The sequence below is a fragment of the Chrysochloris asiatica genome, unplaced genomic scaffold, assembly GCF_000296735.1.
Source record: "Chrysochloris asiatica unplaced genomic scaffold, ChrAsi1.0 scaffold00011, whole genome shotgun sequence".
NCBI classification, from domain to species: domain Eukaryota; kingdom Metazoa; phylum Chordata; class Mammalia; order Afrosoricida; family Chrysochloridae; genus Chrysochloris; species Chrysochloris asiatica.
Window position 1 is genome coordinate 35,839,816 of NW_006408529.1, and position 21,245 is coordinate 35,861,060.

A 21,245-nucleotide genomic window follows, 5' to 3' on the forward strand; every position below is an offset into this window, starting at 1 on the left:
GATATAATCAAGATACAATCAAGATGTTCTCTCCTAATCCTATCAATCTTGGTACAATCAAGATAAGCGTTCCCAAGATGGCGGCTCCTGGAACAGCTTAGTGTCTTGATCCAGAAAATAATGGATTTCTGGATTCTCCTGCAAATTCCCCAGCTATAAACCCTCTGAACCTCCAAACATACCTTGATCATTTAGTTAGGTGAAAAGTCTGGGTCTCAAAAATCTGTTTAGTAAAAAAGTCAATCTACCACTTGTCTGTCACTGAGGTGGCTTGCATGTTACTGTGATGCTGGAAGACATGCCCTAGTATTCCATATACCAGCAAGGTCATCCATGGTGGACAGGTTTCAGCAGAACTTCCATAATACTGGGAATGAGGACTTGGCAATCTACTACTAAAAAAATGGCCAGTGAAAACTTTATGAATAGCAGCAGAACATTGCCTGAGAAAGTACCAGAAGATGAGTCTCTCAGTTTGGAAAAAGAATATTGTCTGAGAGAGTACTTGAAGATGAGTCTTTCAAAATATGACTGGGGAAGAATTGCTTCCTCAAAATAGAACTGACCTTATTGGCATGAATGGAGTAAAACTTCCAGGACCTTCATTTGCTGCTGTGGGATGATTCGAAATGAAAGATAACTGCTGTAAATATTGAAACATGGGACTTACAAAATAGGAATCAAGGAAAATCAAAAGTTGTGTAAAAAAAAAAGGAGTGCATAAAGATCAGTATCCAATTAAAATGGACTGGTATTGGCCATTTTGAATTGGACAAACATATGATCTACTATGCCAGGAATGACAAACTGAAGAGGAATGATATGGTGGCCATTGTCAAAAAGAGCATTTCAAGGCCTACCCTGAAGGACAATGCTGCCAGTGATAGGACGATGTGCATATGCCTACAAGGAAGACTAGTTAATACAACCATTATTCAAATTTGCATACCAGCCACTAATGCCAAAGACAAAGAAATGGAAGACTTTTACCAACTTTTGCAGTCTGAAATTGATCAAATATGCAATCAAGATGCATTGATCATTACAGATGTTTGGAATACAGAAGTTTGAAACAAAGAAGGATCAATAGCTGTAAATATGGCCTTGGTGATGGAAACAATGCTGGAGATCACATAATAGAATTTTGCAAAACCAACAATTTATTCATTGCAAACAATAGGAACAGTGAGTATAAATGTCAACCTCACAAGATAGAATACACAGGAATCAAATCTGCTACATGTGTAGAAAGAGACAATGGAGAAACTCAACATCAGCAGTCAGAATAAGGCTGACTGTGAAACAGATGCTCAATTGTCATTTGTAAGTTCAAGTTGAAGGTGAAGAAAATGAAAACAAGCCTGTGAGAGTCCATGTATGATCTTCAGTATATTCCACCTGAATTTAGAGACCATCTCATGAATATAATTGACACACTGAATACTAATGACCAAAGATCAAATAAGCTATAAGATGACATTAAGGACATAATGGATGAAAAAAATAAAAACCACACACATATTTAAAAAGATAGGAAGGAAAGAAAATGGATTTCAAAAGAGACTCTAAGACTTGCTTTTGAACATACAGTACCTAAAGAAATAGAAAGAAATAAGAAAGTAAAAAAACTGAATAGAAGATTTCAAAGGGCAGCTAGAGAAAATAAAGTATCATAATGAAATGTAGAGTGATCTGGAATTATAAATACAAAATGGAAGAACACACGTGCTCAGCTGAAAAAATCCAAGTAAAAACTCAAGCGTCAACTTGCAATATTGAAGTATTCTATGGGCTAAAGGGGAAGTACAGTGGGTTCATATGACAAGAACTGAACGAAGAAATACAAGGTTCGTGATTTGAGCCCACCAGCCACTCTGAGAGAGAAAGATGAGGCTTCCTTATCTTTTAAATCTTCTGCAAAGATTTAAAAGCCTCAGAAAGCCTGTACAAGGTGGATATGAGTCAGAACCTACTGAAAGGCATTTAGGAACAATAATGGACTAAAGAAAGGAACCCAGGAAGTGTAGTGAATTATGACCTGGCTGTTAAGACAAGGTCAGTAGTTCAAATCTACTAGTTGCTCCACAGGAGAAAGATGAAACTTTATGCTCCCATAAAGATTTATAGTCTCAGAAATCCTATACAGGGTCACTATGAGTTGGAACCAACTCAGTAGCACACAATCACCACCACCATGGGCTAAAGGAGTCATGGTGTGGTGCTGTAGTATAAGCATTGGACTGCTAACCACAAAGTAAGTGGTTCAAATTCACCAGCTGCTCCTTGGAAACGCTACAGGGTGTTGTTATGAGTCAATACCAACTTATCAACAACAACAACATGGGCAAAAAATTGAATGACTCAAGAAACATCAAAAGGAAATAGAACACAGAGACAGAACAATCAAAAACAATAGGTTGGTATTCAGGAAGTAGCATATAATCAAGAACTGATGGTACTGAAAGAAATCCAAGTTGTAGGGAAGGCATTGGCATAAAACTGGGCTTCAGACAATGATGGACTATCAATTGAGATGTTTCAACAAATGGATGCAGTGCTAAAAACAGTCACTCATCTATGCCAAGAAGTTTGGAAAAGAGCTACATGGCCAACTAACTGCCCATTTCATGGAAAAGTGATCCAGCAGAATGCAGAAATTATTAGACAATATCATCCACATCACAGGCAAGTAAAATATTGTCAGAGACAATTCAAAAATAGTTCCAGCAGTACATGGACAGGGAGCTACCAGAAATTCAACCCAGATTCAGAAGAGGACTTGGAATGAGGAATATCATGGCTGACATCAGAGGCCCTTGGCTGAAAGCAGACAATACCAGAAAGATGATGACCTGTGTTTTATTTGTTATTCAAAGTCAAACAACTTTGTGGAGTATAACAATAGAAGTTCTTTTAATAACAGTGATAAATATGACCACTTTATCTCATAACATCAGCTCCATGGTAGCTTTACAAAGGAGATTAAAAATGATCAAAGTCCCTAGGCCTCAACCCCACCCTCCTTGCCTTCCTCCTGAACAACCTCCCATGCCCCCAACCTCAAAAAAAAAAAAAAAAAAAACTTGGCCACTTGGCCTTTCAGAGACAGATCCCTCCCAAATTGCCAGTCGAGTAGCTTTACAAAGGAGATTAAAAATGATCAAAGTCCCTAGGCCTCAACCCCACCCTCCTTGCCTTCCTCCTGAACAACCTCCCATGCCCCCAACCTCAAAAAAAAAAAAAAAAAACACTTGGCCACTTGGCCTTTCAGAGACAGATCCCTCCCAAATTGCCAGTCGAGCAACAATTCAAAGGCACCTGAAGGAAGTGAAGGATCTGTGTGGATATTTGACATAAGCAAACTGCTTTTCTGTGTAAACACAGAAGCAGCTAGACAGCATAGCTCAGAACAAATAGAAAGAGGACTTTTTCCTTCCAGGCAATTACTTGAGTGAGCATTGCCATTAAGTAATGATCTCAAGATACCTATTCCTATTTGCTTTTCAAAATGTTATACACATCTAACAAGATAAAGCATGCTTGTTCTTCTAAAGGATATGAACCAGGATCAGTCCCCAAGGGCTTTTATCTATCATAACCCGCCTTTGCTCGGGGAAATCCTACATAGCAGTCTCAGCCATCATCCTGAATATTGTTTCCTTCCTCTTCTCATGGCCCTTACACATACAAAGGGCTGTTGCTGTTGTTAAATGCCGTGGAGTCTGTTCTGACTCATAGCAACCATGTTTAGGGCTTCCAAGGAGTGGCTCCTGGATTTGAACCTTGCGGTTAGCTGTCTGATGCTTATCCTCCAACATCACAACAGTCCCAAACTGCCCAAGGCTTCAGACAAAGGAGATTAAAAGGAGGCTTCAACTTCAAAGCTCTAAATTGTACTAATCTTTGAAGTCTGTACTCAATACAGTCAATTTCATTTTTTGTGTGTTGGTATTATTAATCTATGAGAGACCTTGATGGCTCCTTGGTAGAATTCTTGCCTTCCATGTAGAAGAATTGGGTTCAATTCCTGATGGATGTACTGCCTGCACAGCCACCACTTCCTTGTCAGTGTAGTCTTGTGTATTACTATGATGCTGGGCAGGCTTCAGTAGAGCTTCCAGAATAAGATGGGCTGTCAATCTATTCTAAAAATCAGTCAGTGAAAACCCTAGAGGTCACAGAAGTCCAATCTTCAGCCTATCATTGATATGGCTCAGAACTGGGCATCGTTCCACTCCATTGTGCATATGGTCACCATGAGTTGAGGCAACTTGATGACAGCTAACAACAGCAACAGCACATTCTGTAAAGTCCCGGGGAAGACTGAATTAGCAAATACTGAACAAACCTGTTCAATGCTCTCCATGCAAAAGTCTGTGAGTAACCACAAAACACCACAAGGATTTTTATTGATGAGACTAATTCACCAAAATGGATTCCAGGGCTAAAGAGGATAGACTTTGCAATTCTATAGCAAAGCCATCAACGTTTGGCTCCCTTTGTATATATGGCCATGCAGTGTATTGCTGTTGTTGTTAGGTGTCATTGAGTTGGTTCTGACTCATAATGACCCTATGCACAACAGAATGAAACTCTGGCCAGTCCTGCACCATACTCACAATTGTTATTATGTTTGACCCCATTGGTGCTGTCACTGTGCCATTCCATCACATTGGGGTCTTCTTCTTTTTTGTTGACCCTCCACTATTCCAAGCATGATGTCCTTCTCCAGGAACTGGCTCCTCCTGACAACATCCTTAAAGTGTGAGAGACAAAGTCTCGCCATCTTTGCTTCTGAGGAGCATTCTGGCTTCCTCCAACACAGATTTGTTTGTTCTTCTAGCAGTTTATGGTACTTTAAATATTCTCCTCCAACAGCATAATTCAAATACATCAATTCTTCTATGGTCCTCCTTATTCACTGTCCAACTTTCACATGTATATATTGGCACAGCAGGTACTCAATAAGCATTCATCAAATGAATATTGAATAGATGTGTAAAGATACTTCTAGATCTGCACTAGATCATCACTGACCAGATGCAGCTATTAAGAACTTAAAATGGTGCTTTTCCAAACTGAGCTGTGTTGTACTGTCAATGTAAAACACACAGTGGATTTAGAAAATATAGTTTAATTTAACAAAAGAAAGGTAAAATAGCTCATAAATGATTTTATATTTATTACATGTTAAATGATAATATTATAGATGTTGATTCAAAGTGTCACTAAAATGAATTCTACCTGTTTCCTTTTTTCCCTTATTAAATAGGGCCACTGGAAAATATAAAAATACATACTTGGTTTACATTTGTGAGTTCATTATATTTCTATTGGACAGTATTGCTCTAGACAACAAAACTATCAGGCCCATAAGGTGAAAATGCCTTGAAGACTGTTCACTCACAGACCCAGACCACTAACATGTTCCTCTCTCTGCCTTCTCTCTCAAGACCAGCTGAATTTAGAGAGATGAAGGTGGTTCTTTGGCCTCTCTTTCGCTAGAGAAATAAACCTCACAGTTTTATCTAAAGTAAGGCACCCATCATAGCAAAGAAAAGGCCTGTAAATATAATACCTGCTTTTTCATAATGGAATTCCTGGATGGTTTAAACAGTTAACACTCTTAGCTACCAACCAAGAGGCTGAAGTTTGGAATCCACTCAAAGGCACCTCATAAGAAAGGTTTGGCAATCTGCTCTTGAAAAATCAGCCATTGAAAATCCTCTAGAGCACAGTTCTATTATGACACAAATGAGTCAGAATCAACTCAAAAGCAACTGGGTTTTTAGTTTTGTTGTTGGTTTTATTTCTACTTCTGTCTCTTTTCTTTGACCATTATCATCTTGGGTGTTATGAACTACTCAAGGAAGGGTATCATGTCCTCATCATCACTTACCAAGGCAGAGTCCCCTGCAGATGCTTTAACACCTTTAAAGTTATATGACTGATCAACCAAAAGTCTCACTATTCATCATAGTGGCTTCAGGGCAAAGCCAAAGAGAATTGACTCAGCCTTAAAATGTCAAATGAATCATGATGGAAAAATGATTTATATCCACCTTAGAGTTAACTCAGCCCACCCCAACTGCCTTGTCTTTCCCTGCCTCAGAGTCTGAAATTACATTCATTAACCCAAGAAAGTAACCTCTCAGTCTGAGAGCACTGAGTAGCCTGGGGGATTGGAGAGCTTTTGAGGTACTGGGTGAGTTTTCAGTTTCTCCCTGACTGGTTATGGAAAGTCCATAGAAAGGTTTCTTAAGGAACCACAACATCATGTGGATATGGGAATCAAGGGGAAGGGACTGACCTACAGAGCAGGTAAATACACACCAGCTGCCTATATTGATCACAACTTCTTAGATACAGACTTTTACCGAGTTGGGAAGTTCAATAGAAAGTGAAGATTTCTCTTGAGACCTGCATCCATATGCCAGAGTCACTCATAGGAATTTTCACTCCCACAAAACCTTTAATCCCTGCGTTTCTGTTTACTTGCTTCTCAGGATTATAAATCCTTCTGCCTTCAAGGGTGAAATGAGTCCCTCGTGGGTCACAGTCATCCAGAGAAAGCTGCAACCTTCAGTGCATTTTCCAGAAGCAGCATCTTTTAAATTCATCATAGAGGATGAGACATTTCTCACCGTCATTTATCAACGACGACATCTAAGATTGAGTGAGCCAGGTGAACTGGTGGTTCCCAGAAGCAAACAGAAAGTAAATCTGAAAGGTAAAAGCTGTCAAATTGCTAGGTCTTTTTCTCCAAAACCATGCTCACCCACAGCTGGGTTTCTTACCATAACTTACCTGTCCTGTACCTGAAAAGTACTTGATTTTATTAAAATATTTAAATGCATTGTATTCTCTATTTTAAAAGGACAAATAATGAGCCCAAAGTTGTCACAATAAAAGTTGCTTATTTAAAGGAACTATCCCCCCAAATTCCTTACTAAAAAGTCTTAATTCTATTACAACAGAGATGTGAAGATCTCAAAGGAATGTCAGAGGCTGACTACTCAGCTCAGGAGAATCATCACTTCAGTAACATTTCATATTTTACCTGTCTTCCCTTAGTGGCCATGTTTCAAAAGCCAAACTTCATGAGACCAGCAGAGAATAAGTCATTACCAATTCAGAGTAAACGTTCCCAGAAGATTCTGATCAAGGTGGCACTTCCATAAACCTTCCTTCTTTAGTCTAAGAAGTCTTTAAATAAAACTCAACTAATTGGACTTGATCAATCTCCACCTCTAGCTAAAAAAATTAATTCCATTGAACCACGAGATAAGAGGAAACAACCAGAAGCTGCATTTCAGCAAAGAGCCTTAAAAAAAAAAAAAAGGGATAAAATCCACAAGTGAAAAAATATTCACTCTCAATAATAAAGAATCAAATAGAGTTTTCAAATTAGCAAATATAAATAATAATAACTGCTGACTAAAGAACAGGAAAATAAGCATTTTTCAAATATTAAATATAAATATGTAAGTGGATGAAAGCTTGTAGGAGGGTAATTTGCAAATATTAAGATTTTTCAGATAGGCCAACTCATTGAACAAATAATGCCACATAAGTTATAAAGCTGTATTTATGATAGTAAAAGCATAGAGCCAACCAGAATGTCTAATAATAAGATTCTGGCTAAATTAACTAATGGAACATGAACATAATGAAACTTTATCATTAAAAAATGCTGGAAAATAATGGCTTCTAGTAACCATATAGTAACCAGTTGCTGATAAGTTGCTGATTCTAACTCATAGAATCAGAGTAGGATTATGCTACAAAGGGTTTTCAGTGGCAAATTTTTTTGGAAATAGATCATCAAGTGTTTCTTCTGAGGCACCTCTGAGTGGATTTCAATCACCACACTTCCAGTTAAAAGACAAATGTTTAGCCCATTGTGCTTAACTCAGGGATGTTTATTGTATGATGATGTTGTTGCTAGAGGTCAGAATGTCGACTCCCACTCATAGCTATCCTATGCACAGCAAAGTGAAACGCTGCTCAGCCCTGTGTCATCCTCAGAATTATTGTTACATTTGAGGCCAAAATTTCAGTTGCTGTTTGTGTCAATTCATCTTGTGAGGGTCTTCCAATTTTTCAATGTCCTTCTACCAAGAATGATGTCCTTTTCCAGGGATTGGTCCTTCCTGTGAGAAACGTTGTCGATACCGGCAAATGCTCAAGAAATTCAATCTGTACTCATTTTAACAAGAGTGAGGTTTTCTTTATTCAATTTTGCAAAAGCAGGCACCCAACCCAGTAGACACAGGCAGACTTGCCACACGGCCAACTCCCAAAGACTTTTATTACTATTTCCCCTGCCCTATTTAGCATGCGGTTCACAATCTAGCCCAGATGGCACCTATGGTCTTAATAGTTGTATTCTATTTAGAGTCAAATTTATGCACCAACCACTAAAGCCAGTGAGGATAAAATAGAAGAATTCTACCAACTTCTTCAATCTGAAATTGATGAAACATGCAATCAAGATGTATTGATCATTACTGATGATTAGACTGCAAAGGTTGGGAACAAAGAGGAAGGATCAGTAGTTGGAAAATATGGTCGTGGTGATAGAAATGATCCTGGAGATCACATGATAGAATTCTGCAAAATCAATGATTTGTTCATTTCAAATACCTTATTTAGACAGCTTAATAGACGATTATACACATGGACCTCACCAGATGGAATACACAGAAATCAAATTGACTACATCTGTGGAAAGAGATGATGGAAAAGCTCTATATCATTAGTCAAGAAAAGGCCAGGGGCAGACTGTGGAACAGACCATCAATTGCTCATATGCAAATTCAAACTGAAGCTGAAGTAAATGTAAACAAGTCCACGAGAGCCAAAATATGACCTTGAATATATCCCACCTGAATTTAGAGATCAGCTGAAGAACAGAATTGATACATTAAACACTAAAGACCGAAGACCAGAAGAGTTGTGGGATGACATCAAGAACATCATACAGGAAGAAAGCAAAAAGTCATTAGGAGACAAGAAAGAAAGAAAAGATCAAAGGATGTCAAATGGGAGATTGAAACTTGCTTTCCAGCATAGAGATGCTAAAGCAAATGCAAGAAATAAGGAGGTACAAGAGCTGAACAGAAAACTTCAAAGGTCAGCTCTAGAAGACAAAGTCAAATACTACAACAAAATGTGCAAAGATCTGGAATCAGAAAACCAAAAAAGGAAGAACACGTTCAGAATTTCTCAAGCTGGAGGAACTGAAGAAAAAATTCAAGCCTCGACTTTCATTATTGAAGGATTCTCTGGGCAAATTATTGAATGATGCATAAAGCATCAAAAGAAGATGGAAGGAATACACAAAGATGGAAGGCATACACAGAGTCACTGTACCAAAAGGAAATGATTGATGTTCAGCCATTTCAAGAGGTAGCATATGATCAAGAGCCAATGATACTGAGGGAGGAAGTCCAAGGTACACTGAAGAAATTGGCAGAGAACAAGACACCAGCAATTGATGGAATTAAAGTCTTTCAAGAAAGTGAGGTGGTACTGGAGGCACTCACTCATCTATGCCAAGAAATTTGGAAGACAACTATCTGGTCGACTGATTGGAAGAGATCCACATTTGTGCCCATTCCAAAGAGAGGTGACCCAACAGAATGCAGAAATCATTGGACAATATCTCTGATATCCCATGCAAGTCAAGTTTTACTAAAGGTAATACAGAAACAGCTACAATCATACATTGACAGAGAACTTTCAGAGGTTCAAGCCTGTTCAGAAAAGGATGTGTAAAGAGGGATATCATTGCTGATGTCCAATAGATCTTGACTGAAAGCAGAGAATATCAGAAAGATGTTTATCTGTGCTTTATTGACTATGCAAAGGTTTTCGATTGTGTGGATCATGACAAACTATAGACAACATTGTGAAGTATGAGTATTCTGGAACACTTAATTGTGTTCATGAAGAATCTGTACATCGACGAAGAGGCAGTTGTTCAAACAGAACATGGGAACACTGAATGGTTTAAAATTAAGAAAGGTGTGTGACAGGGTTGTATTCTTTCACTATACTTATTCAACCTGTATGATGAACAAACAATCCGAGAAGCTGGGTTCTATGAAAAAAAAAATGTGGCATCATGTTTGGAGGAAGACTCATTAGCAACCTGTGATATGCAAATGATACAACCTTGCTTGCTGAAGGTGAAGAGGACTTAAAGTGTTTACTGATGAAGATCAAAGACCACAGCCTTAGGTATGGATTGCATCTCAATATAAAGAAAAAAAAAATCCTCACCACTGGACCAATAAAAAGCATTCTTATCAATGGAGAAAAAAATTAAAGTTGTCAAGGACTTCATTCTTCTTGGATCAACTATCAACACTCTTGTAAGCAGCAATCAAGATATCAAACAACATATTGCATTAGGCAAATCTGCTGCACAAGACCTTTTTAAAGTGTTGAAGAGCAAAGATGTCAGATTGAGGACTAAGGTGTGCCTGATCCACGTCATGGTATTTTCAATAATCGCATATGCATGTGAAAGCTGAACAGTGAATAAGGAAGACCATAGAAAAATTGATGCTTTTGATTTATGGTTTTGGAGGAAAATATTGAAAGTGTCAAAAGAACAAACAGATCTGTATTGGAAGAAGTGCAGCCAGAGTGCTCCTTGGAGGCCAAGATGGCCAAACTTCATCTCTCATACTTTGGACATATTGTCAGGAGGCACCAGTTGCTGGGGAAGGATATCATATTGGTAAGGTGGAGGATCAGAGAAAAAAAGTAAGACCCCCAACGAGATGGATTGGCAAAGTGGCAGCATCAATGGTTTCAAGTGTGGCAACAATTGTGAAGTTGACCCAGGACCATGCAGTGTTTCGTTTTGTTGTACATAGGGTCGCTATGAGTTGGTACTGACTCAATGGCACCTAACAACAACAACTCTTAGAACAGATTCTTTCCCCACTCCCTCAATTCATTCTCCTCACATACCCCTGGGTTTGAATCAGCAACCTATGTCTGGTCTAGTAATCTTAAGCGCCCTTTTTTCCTGATAACATGTCCAAAGTACTTGAGATGAAGGCTCACCATCCTTGCTTCTAAGGAGCATTCTGGCTGTACTTCTTCCAAAACAGATTTGTTTGTTTTTCTGGCAGTCCAAGGTACTTTCAATATTCTTTGCCAACATCATAATTCAAATGAATCAGGTCTTCTCAGCTCTTCCTTATTTATTGTCCAGCATTCAAATACATATGAGGAAATTTGAATACCAAATCTTGGATCAAGCACAATTTGAATACCAAACCTTGGATCAAGCACAAATGTCCTGGAAGTGACATTTTGCTCTTTAAAACATTGAAGAGATCTTGTGCAGCAGATTTGCCTAATACAATGCATTGTTTGATTTCTTGACTGCTGTTTCCATGAGTGTTGATTATGGATTCAAGTAAAATGAAAACGTTAACAACTTCAGTCTTTTCTATTGTTATCATGATATTGTTTACCGCTTCAGTTATGAGGATTTTATTTTCTTTACATTGAGTTGTAATCTATATTGAAAGCTATTTTCACCAGCAAGTGCTTCAAGTCCTCTTGACTTTAAACTAGGTTTTGTCATCTGCATATTGCAGGTAGATAATGAGCCATCTTCCAATCCTGATGCTGACTTCTTCTTTATATAGTCTTGTTTCTCAGATTATTTCCTCAGTATAAAGACTGAATAAGTATGTTGAAAGAATACAACCCTGAATCACACTTTTCCTGATTTAAAACTATGTAATACCCCCTCGTTCAATTTGAACAACTGCCTCTTGTTCTATACACAAGTTCTGCATGAGTACAGTATAAAGTATTCTGGAATTACCATTCCTTGGAAATGCTATCCATGGTTTACTATAATCCACATACTCAAATGCCTTTGCAGAGTCAATAAAAACACAAGTCCTGGTGTGGCACTGTAAGATAAGCAATGGACTGCTTACCACAATGTCAGTAGTTCAAACCCTTTCCTTGGACACCCTCTACAGTATCACTATGAGTCAGAACTTCCTCAAAAGCAACTAACAATGACAATGACAAACATCCTTCTGGTATTCTCTGTTTTCAGTCAAGACCCATCTGACATCAGCAATGACATCCCTCATTCTTCATCCTCTTTTCAATCCAGCTTGAATTTTTGACAGCTCCCTGTCAATGTGCTGTTACAACCATTTTTAAATTATCTTCAGCAAAATCTTACTTGCATGTGATATTAATGATGTTGTTTGGCAATTTCTGTATTTTGTTAGGTCACTGGTCTTTGAAATAGGCCACAAATATGTATCTCTTTCAGTCACTTGTCCAAGCAACTGTTGTCCAAATTTCTTGGCATAGACTAGTGAGTGTTTCCAGTGTTGCATCACCTTGTTAAACATTTCAATTGGTATTCTGTCAATTCTTGGGGACTTGTTTTTCACTAATGCCTTAAATGTACCTTGGACTTCCTCCTTCAGTATCATCAGTTTCTGATCATATGACCTCTTGAAATGGTTGAACATCAATCAATTCTTTTTGGTACAGTAAATCTGTGTGTTCCTTCCATCGTCAATGGTGCTTTCTGCCTTGTTCAATATTTTGTCAATAAAATCTCCAATATTTCAAGTTGAGGCTTGAATTTTTACATCAATTCTATCAGTTTTCGAAATGCTGAGCATGTTCTTCCTTTTTGGTTTTCTAACTCCAGGTCACTGAGCATATTTCATTATAATGCTTGACTGTCATCTGGAGCTGCCCTCTAAATTTTTTGTTCAGTTATTTTACTTCATAATTTGTTCCCATTGCTTTAGCTTCTCTATATTCAAGAGCAAGCTTCAGAGTCTCTTCTGACATCCACTTTTAAAAGTCTTTTCTTCCTTTCCTGTCTTTTTAATGATATTTTGTTTTGTCTTGTTTTCTTCATGTTTGATCTTCTTGATGTCATTCAATAACTACTCTGGTCTTCATTCACTATTGCTCAGTGTGTCAAATCTGTTCTTGAGATTGTTTCTAAATTCAGAGATATACTCAGGGTCATATTTTGTCTCTCGTGGACTTGTTTTAGTTTTCTACAGCTTCAGCCTGGGCTTGCATATTAATAATTGATGATCAGTTCCACAATCTGCCCCTGGCCTTGTATTGATAAACTCCATTGATGCATATGAGTTATGGTGTTGGAGAAGAATACTGAAAGTACCATGAACTGCCAGAAGAGCAAAACAAATCTGTGTTGGAAGAAGTATAGCCAGAATGCTCTTTAGAAGCCATGATGGAGAGACTTCATTTCTCATGCTTTGAACAAAGTATCAGAAGAGACCAGTTCCTGGAGAAAGACATCATGCTTGGTAAAATGTAGAATAAGTGGAAAAGAGGAAGACACTCAATGAGGTGGATTGGTACAGTGGCAGCACCAATGGACTCAATGTAACAATGATTGTGAGGATAGCACAGGACTCGGCAATGTTTCACTTTGTTGTGCATAGGGTCGCTATGAGTCAGAACCGACTCAACAGCACCTAACAACAACAATCTTACAGAAGCAGATTGCCAGGTCTTTCTTTTGCATTGCCACTAGGTGGGTCTGAATTGCCAACCTATGGTTAGTTGTTGTTGTTAAGTGCCATCAAGTCAATTCCGACCCGACCAATGCTTGTAGGGTTTCCAAGGAGCAGCTGGTGAGCTTGAATCACCAACCTTGCAGTTCAGATGACTTTGCAGTCTGATGCATTAGCCCACAGGGCCACCACAAATCCTTTATAACACCTGTGAACATTAATGGAGTAATAGTCAATAATAAAGAGCAATTAACTATTATTAATCACAGCATAGATTAATTTCACAGACAATTCAAGTCCTGGTGTGGCACTGTACGATAAACACTGGACTGCTAACTACAAGGCTGGCAGTTCCAACCCACCAGCCACTCCTTGGAAATCCTATCCAGGGCTGTTGTGATTCAGAATGGATTCAAAGGCACTTAACAACAAAAATGATGAAAAAAATTATGACAGTTGTTGCCTCTTAAGGAGTTGACTGGGAAGGATCAAAAGAAACTAGTTTTTAAATGATCTTGGTTATACGAGTGCATGCAATTGTCAACGCATTGAATTTTACACTTAAGCTATATGTATCTCAAAATTACACACATGTTGTTGTTGATAGTTACTGTGGAGCCAGTACTGAATCATGGCAACAATTTTTATAACAGAACAAAACAGACTGGTCCCATGCCATCTTCATGATCACTGGTATGTTTGAACACAGTTTCCCTCATTTTCGCTGACCCTCTCTACTTTACCAAACATTATGTTCTTTTCTAGTAATTGGTCTTTCCTGATGACATGGCAAAAGTAAACAAGACAAAATCTCACTGCCCTTACATCTAAGGAACATTCTGGCTCTACCGTCTCCAAGACTGATTTGTTTCTTTGACAGTACACAGCCTAGTCAACATTCTTCACCATGATTCAAATGCTTCAGTACTTTAATCTTCCACTTTCACATGCGTATGAGGCAACTAAAAAGACCATGGTGTGGGTCACAGACATCTTTGTCATCAAAGTGACATCTCTTTAAAATGACTTTGAAAAAGTCTTTGCCTGAAAAATTTCCTGTTACAATACACCATTTGATATCGTGACTACTGCTTCCATGGGCATTGATTGTTAATCCAAGTAGAATGGAATTCTTGGCAGCATCAATTTCTTCACACTTTATGATATTGCTCATTGGTCTAGTTGTAAGAATTTTCCGTTTCTTTATGCTCAGGTGTGCAATACATATTATAGCTTTTGACCTTCATCAGTAAGTGCTTCAAGCCATCTTCACTTTCAGCAAGCAAAGTTGTACCATCTGCATATTGCAGGTTGTTAGTGAGTCTTCCTCCAATCCTGATGCCATGTTCTTCTTCATATAGTCCAGATTCTCTGATTATTTGCTTAGCATACAGATTGAGTAAATATGGGGAAATGATACAATCCTGATTTTAAGCCACACAGTACCCCCTTGTTTCATTCAATTGACTGCCTCTTGACGTACAGGTTCCACATGTATATGATTAAGTATTCTGGAATTCCTATTCTTCATAATATTAACCATAATTTATTATAATCCCCACAGTCTCTTATTACGGTGATATTCTGAAACAGAAAATAAGACCCCCCTAGATATATTAAGGAGTCCTGGTGTGGCGCTGTGGGCTAATGCATCGGACTGCAAAACTGTTTGAACTGCAAAGTCAATGGTTCAAGCTCACCAGCTGCTCCTTAGAAACCCTATACAGGGTCACTCTGGGTCAGAATTGACTCGACGGCACTTAACAACAACAAAGATATATTAAAGGAGAAGAGAAAGTGAAAAAAAAACACATAATAACTAATATCACAAATGAAAAAGGAAGAGATTATTATTGATCCTAGTGACATTAGAAGAAAAATAAGGGGAAACTTTTAACAACTACACAATTTACGTGAAGTAAAAACTTACTTAGAAGCACAACATATCAAAACTTAACAAAAGAAAGAAAATTTGGGTAGCCTGGCATCTATTAAAGAAATTAAACTTATAATAAAAAAAATCTTCCCACTGGTAAACTTCAGGTTGTAATAGGCAGAAAAACAGCTTGTCCCCATCCTAATCCTTATTGTGACTCCTGTAAATATGCTGACATTACATGTTGAAGGTAAATTAGAGTGTCTATGGATCTGAGTGCTAATTATTTTTAAATAGGGAGATTATTTTGGATTATCCAGGAGGGACCAATATAATCAAATGAGACCATAAAATTGACGAAATTTTTTTTTAATGTGTTGATCAGAGAGATGTGATGTGTGAAGGACTCAAGCCACCACTGATGTCTTTGAAAATGGAGGAAAGGGACCACAAGTCAAAAAATGCAGTAACCTTTAGAAACTGGAACAATATTCAGTTTACAGCCAGCAAAAAACTTAAAAACAATGTCAGTTGTACATCCTCGAGGAATTAACTTCTGCCAACAATCCAAATAAGCAGGAAACAGAGTGTCCCATAAAGCCTCCAGAAAGGAAAGCAACCTTCAACATCTTGATTTTTCCTGGTATGATGGTTAATGGTCTGTGTTAACTTGGCTAAGCCATGATTCCCAGTATTGTGTAGTTCTCCATCTTGTGATCTGATGTAATTATCCTCCACTTTGTGATATTATGTAATTACAATTCACTTTATGTGTTGTAAATTCTAACCTCTGTATGTTAATGAAAAAGCATTACTATCGGCTAATTTCTGAATTGATAACAACACCACGTTTTGAAAATATGACAAAGAAAGGTTTTGGTCAGGACTCTATGGCTTTACTCTCATTTTGCTAAGAAAGCAACGGATGGTGAGAGAGGTTAATTTATTTATTTGTTACAAAGCATATAAATAGAAATGGAGCATGAAGTCAGTTTCAAGTTATAACAAAATCCAGGTTTCCTTAAACTGTAGAATTTCTACTGCCCAAGTATTATTTAGACATCTTGAAGAGTAGAAAACTGAGACTAAGAATCACTTCTTTCTGACAGCATGGTGAATCACAAATATCTAACATTGAAGGTGTGTTTTCAGACAATGGCAACCAGGGAAGTCGAGAAAGATTGGAGTAAATGAGGAAAGAGTTAAAATTGGCTACAGTGAACAGATGGTCTTCTCTACTGCACTCCCACCTTCCTCTCACTCTTTGCTACAACCAACCACCCATCCAAGAACACATATCCATATTCTGTTCACAAGCCCTTTGATGCCGTGGTGACTCAACACTGACAATTAATCCAGTGACAGAGAAATCTGTCACCTGCCTAATTTCAGTGGTTAATTGGAAAGCCATTCACTTGAATGAACATAAGCAGATGTAGAAATTAGTAATCACCTGAGTAAGGGCAAACAAGATGCTGATAATAAGTTGATAATGAGCAGTGATGAAGGGAGGGGCCTTAAGTATCTCGGTAGACAGGCTCCAGAACCATAAGATTCATCCTAAAAGGTGAGTCTTATGGTCATCCAGAGAATGAGGACAGACCAGGTAGAGTGACAGTAACTGATTCTTAACAAGCACTTAATAGATGAGTGATTTTCCCTATGCCATTTAATGCAACAGTGAGAAGATACATGCCACCATGGAAAAGTTTGGGTATATATAGAAGGGCAGAGGAAAAAGAACCAAAGGGTGACCTCTGTTTGTGTAGGGTAACTCACCAACTTAATTTGCCTCAGTCTATCCCAGTTTAAACAATGAAAGAAATGCTCTCAGTCCTAGGAAAACCAGAACAATTGGTCATTCTAGCTTCAAAAGCCTCTTTAACATCAAGAAGTAGAGGTCAAGATATTAGGTTGCAGACCCTACTCCAACACTTACACACTGTTGTTGTTGTTGTTGTCAGGTGCCATCGAGTCGGAACCGACTCATAGCGACCTCATGCACAGCAGAACGAAACAATGTCCGATCCTGGGCCAACCTCACCACCGCTGCCACACTTGAGTCCATCAATGATGCCACCTGGCTGATCCATCTCATTGGGGGTCTTCCTCTTTTTCTCTGACCCTCCACCCTACCCAGCATGACATCCTTCTCCAATAATTGTTTCCTCCGGACAATATGTCCAAAGTAGGAGAGACGAAGCTTAGCCATCCTGGCCTCCAAGGAGCACTCTGGCTGCACTTCTTCCAAAACAGATCTATTGGTTCTTTTGGCAGTCCATGGCACTTTCAGTATTCTCCTCCAACACACTGTAGAGCTCTGGAAATTGTCCATCTACACACATCAAAAAACAAAGAGGCACAACATCCATCCTGTAGAATCCATTGCAATGGGAGAGAGTTTTGGAGAGAATATTATGATTAAAGCATTAACTGATGAGATACATTTCCTTCCAGTAGTTCATTGGTTCTTCTCCTTCATCCTTTTCCCCTAACTCTTCTGTTTAATTTCTTTGTGGAGATGTAATCCATACTTAAAGCTGTAGTCTGTAATTTTTATGAGTGTTTTAAGTCCTCTTCTCTTCTGGCAAGCAAGATAGCATCCTCTGCATAAGACAGGTATCCAACACTGATGCCATGTTCTTCTTCACATAATCCACTTTCTCAGATCATTTGCTCAGCACACTGACAGAACAAGTATAGTGAAAGGATTCAATACTGGTGCACACCTTTCCTGAATTTAGTATCCCCTCATTCTGTTCTAACAACTGACTGTTAGTCTATGTACTCATAAATGCAATTAAGTGTTCTGGAATACCCATTCATCTCAATGTTCTCCATAGTTTGTCATGGTCCACATAGTTGAAAGCCTTTTCATAGTCAATAAAGCACAAGTAAACATCTTTCTTATATTCTCAGCTTTCAGTCAAGATCCATCTGTTGTAAGCAATGATATTCCTAGTTCTATGTCCTCTTCTGAATCCGACTTTAATTTCTGGCAGTTCTCTGTCAATTAATTGCTGCAACAGTTTTTTAAGTTATCTTCAGCAAAATTTTACTTATGTCAGAGACTTAGTTTTGCTTGGATCCACTATCAACACTCATGGAATCATATAAGAAAGATATTTACTGGGTAGTGCTGTCTTTGTTGTTGTTGCTAGGTGTTGTCAGTCAGCACCCACTCAAAGTGACCCTATGCACAACAGAATCAAGCACTGCCCAGTCCTTTGCCAACCTCACAATCATTGCTAAGCTTGAGCCTATGGCTGTTTCCACTGTGTCAATTCATCCCATTGAGGGTCTTCATCTTTTTTGCTTACTCTCCATTTTACCAAGATTGATATCCTTCTCGGGGTACTGGTCCTTCCTGATAATATGTCTGAAGTATGAAAGATGAAGTCTGGCAATCCTGGCTTCTAAGGAGCATCTGGCAGTACTTCATCCAACACAGATTTGTTTATTCTTTCAGCTCTCCATGGTACCATTAATATATTCTCTTCCAACACCATAATTCAAATTCATCAATTCTTGTACTGCCTTCCCTATTTACTGTCCAACATTCACATACATATGAGGTTACTGAAAATACCATGGCTTGGGTCAGGCATACATAAGTGCTCAAACTTCAACACTTTAAAGAGGTATTGTGCAGCTTATTTCAATAATGCAATATGTCATTTGATTTCTTGACTGATGGTTCCATGAGTCAAAACAACTTCAATCTTTTCTCCATTTATCTTGATGTTATTTGTTGATCCAGTTGTGAAAACTTTTCCTTACATTGAGGTACAATCCATACAAAAGGCTGTGGTCTTTGATCTTCATTAGTAAGTATTTTATGTCCTCTTCGATTTCAGCAAGCAAGGTTGTGTAATCTGCATGTCATAGGTTGTTTATTCCTCCAATCCTGATGCCATGCTCTTCTACATATAATCCAGCCTCTTGAATTATTTGCTCAGCATACAGACTGAATAAGTATGGTGAAAGACTAAAACTTTGGCACACACCTTTCCTAAGTTTAAACCATTCAGTGTTCACTTGTTCTATTCAAATAACTGCCTCCTGGTCTATATTCAGGTTCCTCATTAACACAATAAAATGTACTGGAATACTCATTCTCTACAATGTTGTCAATAGCTTGCCATGATCCACACAACTGAAAACCTTTGCATAATTCATAGAGCACAGGTAAACAGCTTTCTGGTATTCTCTGCTTTCAGTCAAGTTCCATCTGACATCAGCAATGACATCCCTTGTTGCACATCCCCATCTGTACAGTTGCAGCTGTTTTTGAATTATCTTTAGTAAAATTTTACTTGTTATTGATTTTACAGTCAGGTGGTTTCGACATTCCATTGGATCACCTCTCTTTAGAATGGATACAGATATGAATCTCTTCCAATCATTTGGCAAGGTAGCTGTCTTCCAATTTCTTTGGCATAGATGAGTAAGTACTACATCAGTTTGTTGGAAGATTTCAATTCCTAGAGGCTTGTTCTTTACCAGTGTCTTCAGTGCACTGAAGGATTTCTTCCTTCACTGTCATTGACTCTTGATCATATGCTACCTCTTGAAATGGTTGAACATTGACCATATATTTTTCATAAAGTAACTCTGGCTTAAATGTTTTCTTCAGTTTCCTCAGTTGCAGAAATGCTGAGCATCTTCTTCCATTTTGGTTTTCTAACTCCACGTTTTTGTACATTTCATTATGATATTTGACTGTCTTGAGCTGTTCTCTAAAGTTTTCTATTCAGCTTTTTTGACTCCATATTTCTTTCATTTGCTTTAACATCTATATGTGGAAGAGAAAGTCTCAGAGTTTTTTCTGACATCCATTTTGGTCTTTTACTTCTTTTTTGTCTTCTTAATGACCTTTTGCTGTCTTCCTGTATGCTGTTTTGAAGGCAACCCAAAAATCTTCTGGTCTTCAGTCATTAGTATTTAATGCATCAAATCTGTTCTTCAGATGATCTCTAAATTTAGGTGGAATATAATCAAGGTCATATTTTGGCTCTTGTGAACTTCTTTCCATCTTCTTCAGCTTATGGTTCAACTTGCATATGAGCGATTCATGGTCAACTCCACAATCTGCCCCTGGCCCTGTTTTGGCTAATATGGAGCTTTTCCAGCATCTCTTCTCACAGATGTAGTCAATTTGATTTCTATGTATTCTATCTGATGAGATGCAGATGTATAGTTGCCTTTTATATTGTTTTAAAATGGTATTTGCAATGAATAAGTCACTGGTCTTGCAAAATCCTATCGCGTGATCTCCAACATCATTTCTATCACCAAAGCCATGTCTTCCAGCTATTGTTTCTTTTCTTTGTTTCCAACTTTTGTATTCCAATCACTAGTACTTATCAATAAATCTTGATTGTGTATTTGGTCAGTTTCAGACTAAAGAAGTTGTTAGAATTCTTCAATTTCATCATCACTGGACTTAGTAGTGGGTGCACAAATTTGAGTAACAGTCAAAAAATGGGTTTGTGAAAATCTGAGATAAGTAACGTGAAATTGGGTGTCTTTACCATTGTTTTTGTCGTTTAAGAATTGTTGAGTTGGTTCCAACTCATAGTGACCCTGTATAGGGTTTTCCAAGGAGCAACTGGTGAGTCTAAACAGCTGACATTACAGTTCAAATCATCCTGGCAGTTCAGTTCATTAACCCACAGCACCACACCCAGGACATAGAATCTTGAAATTGTTAATAAGGATCTCATTTTAGTTTCCTGGTGCTACTATAACAAAAATATCATAAGTATTTTTAAAATAGAATTTTATTTTCTCAGTTTAGGAGGCTA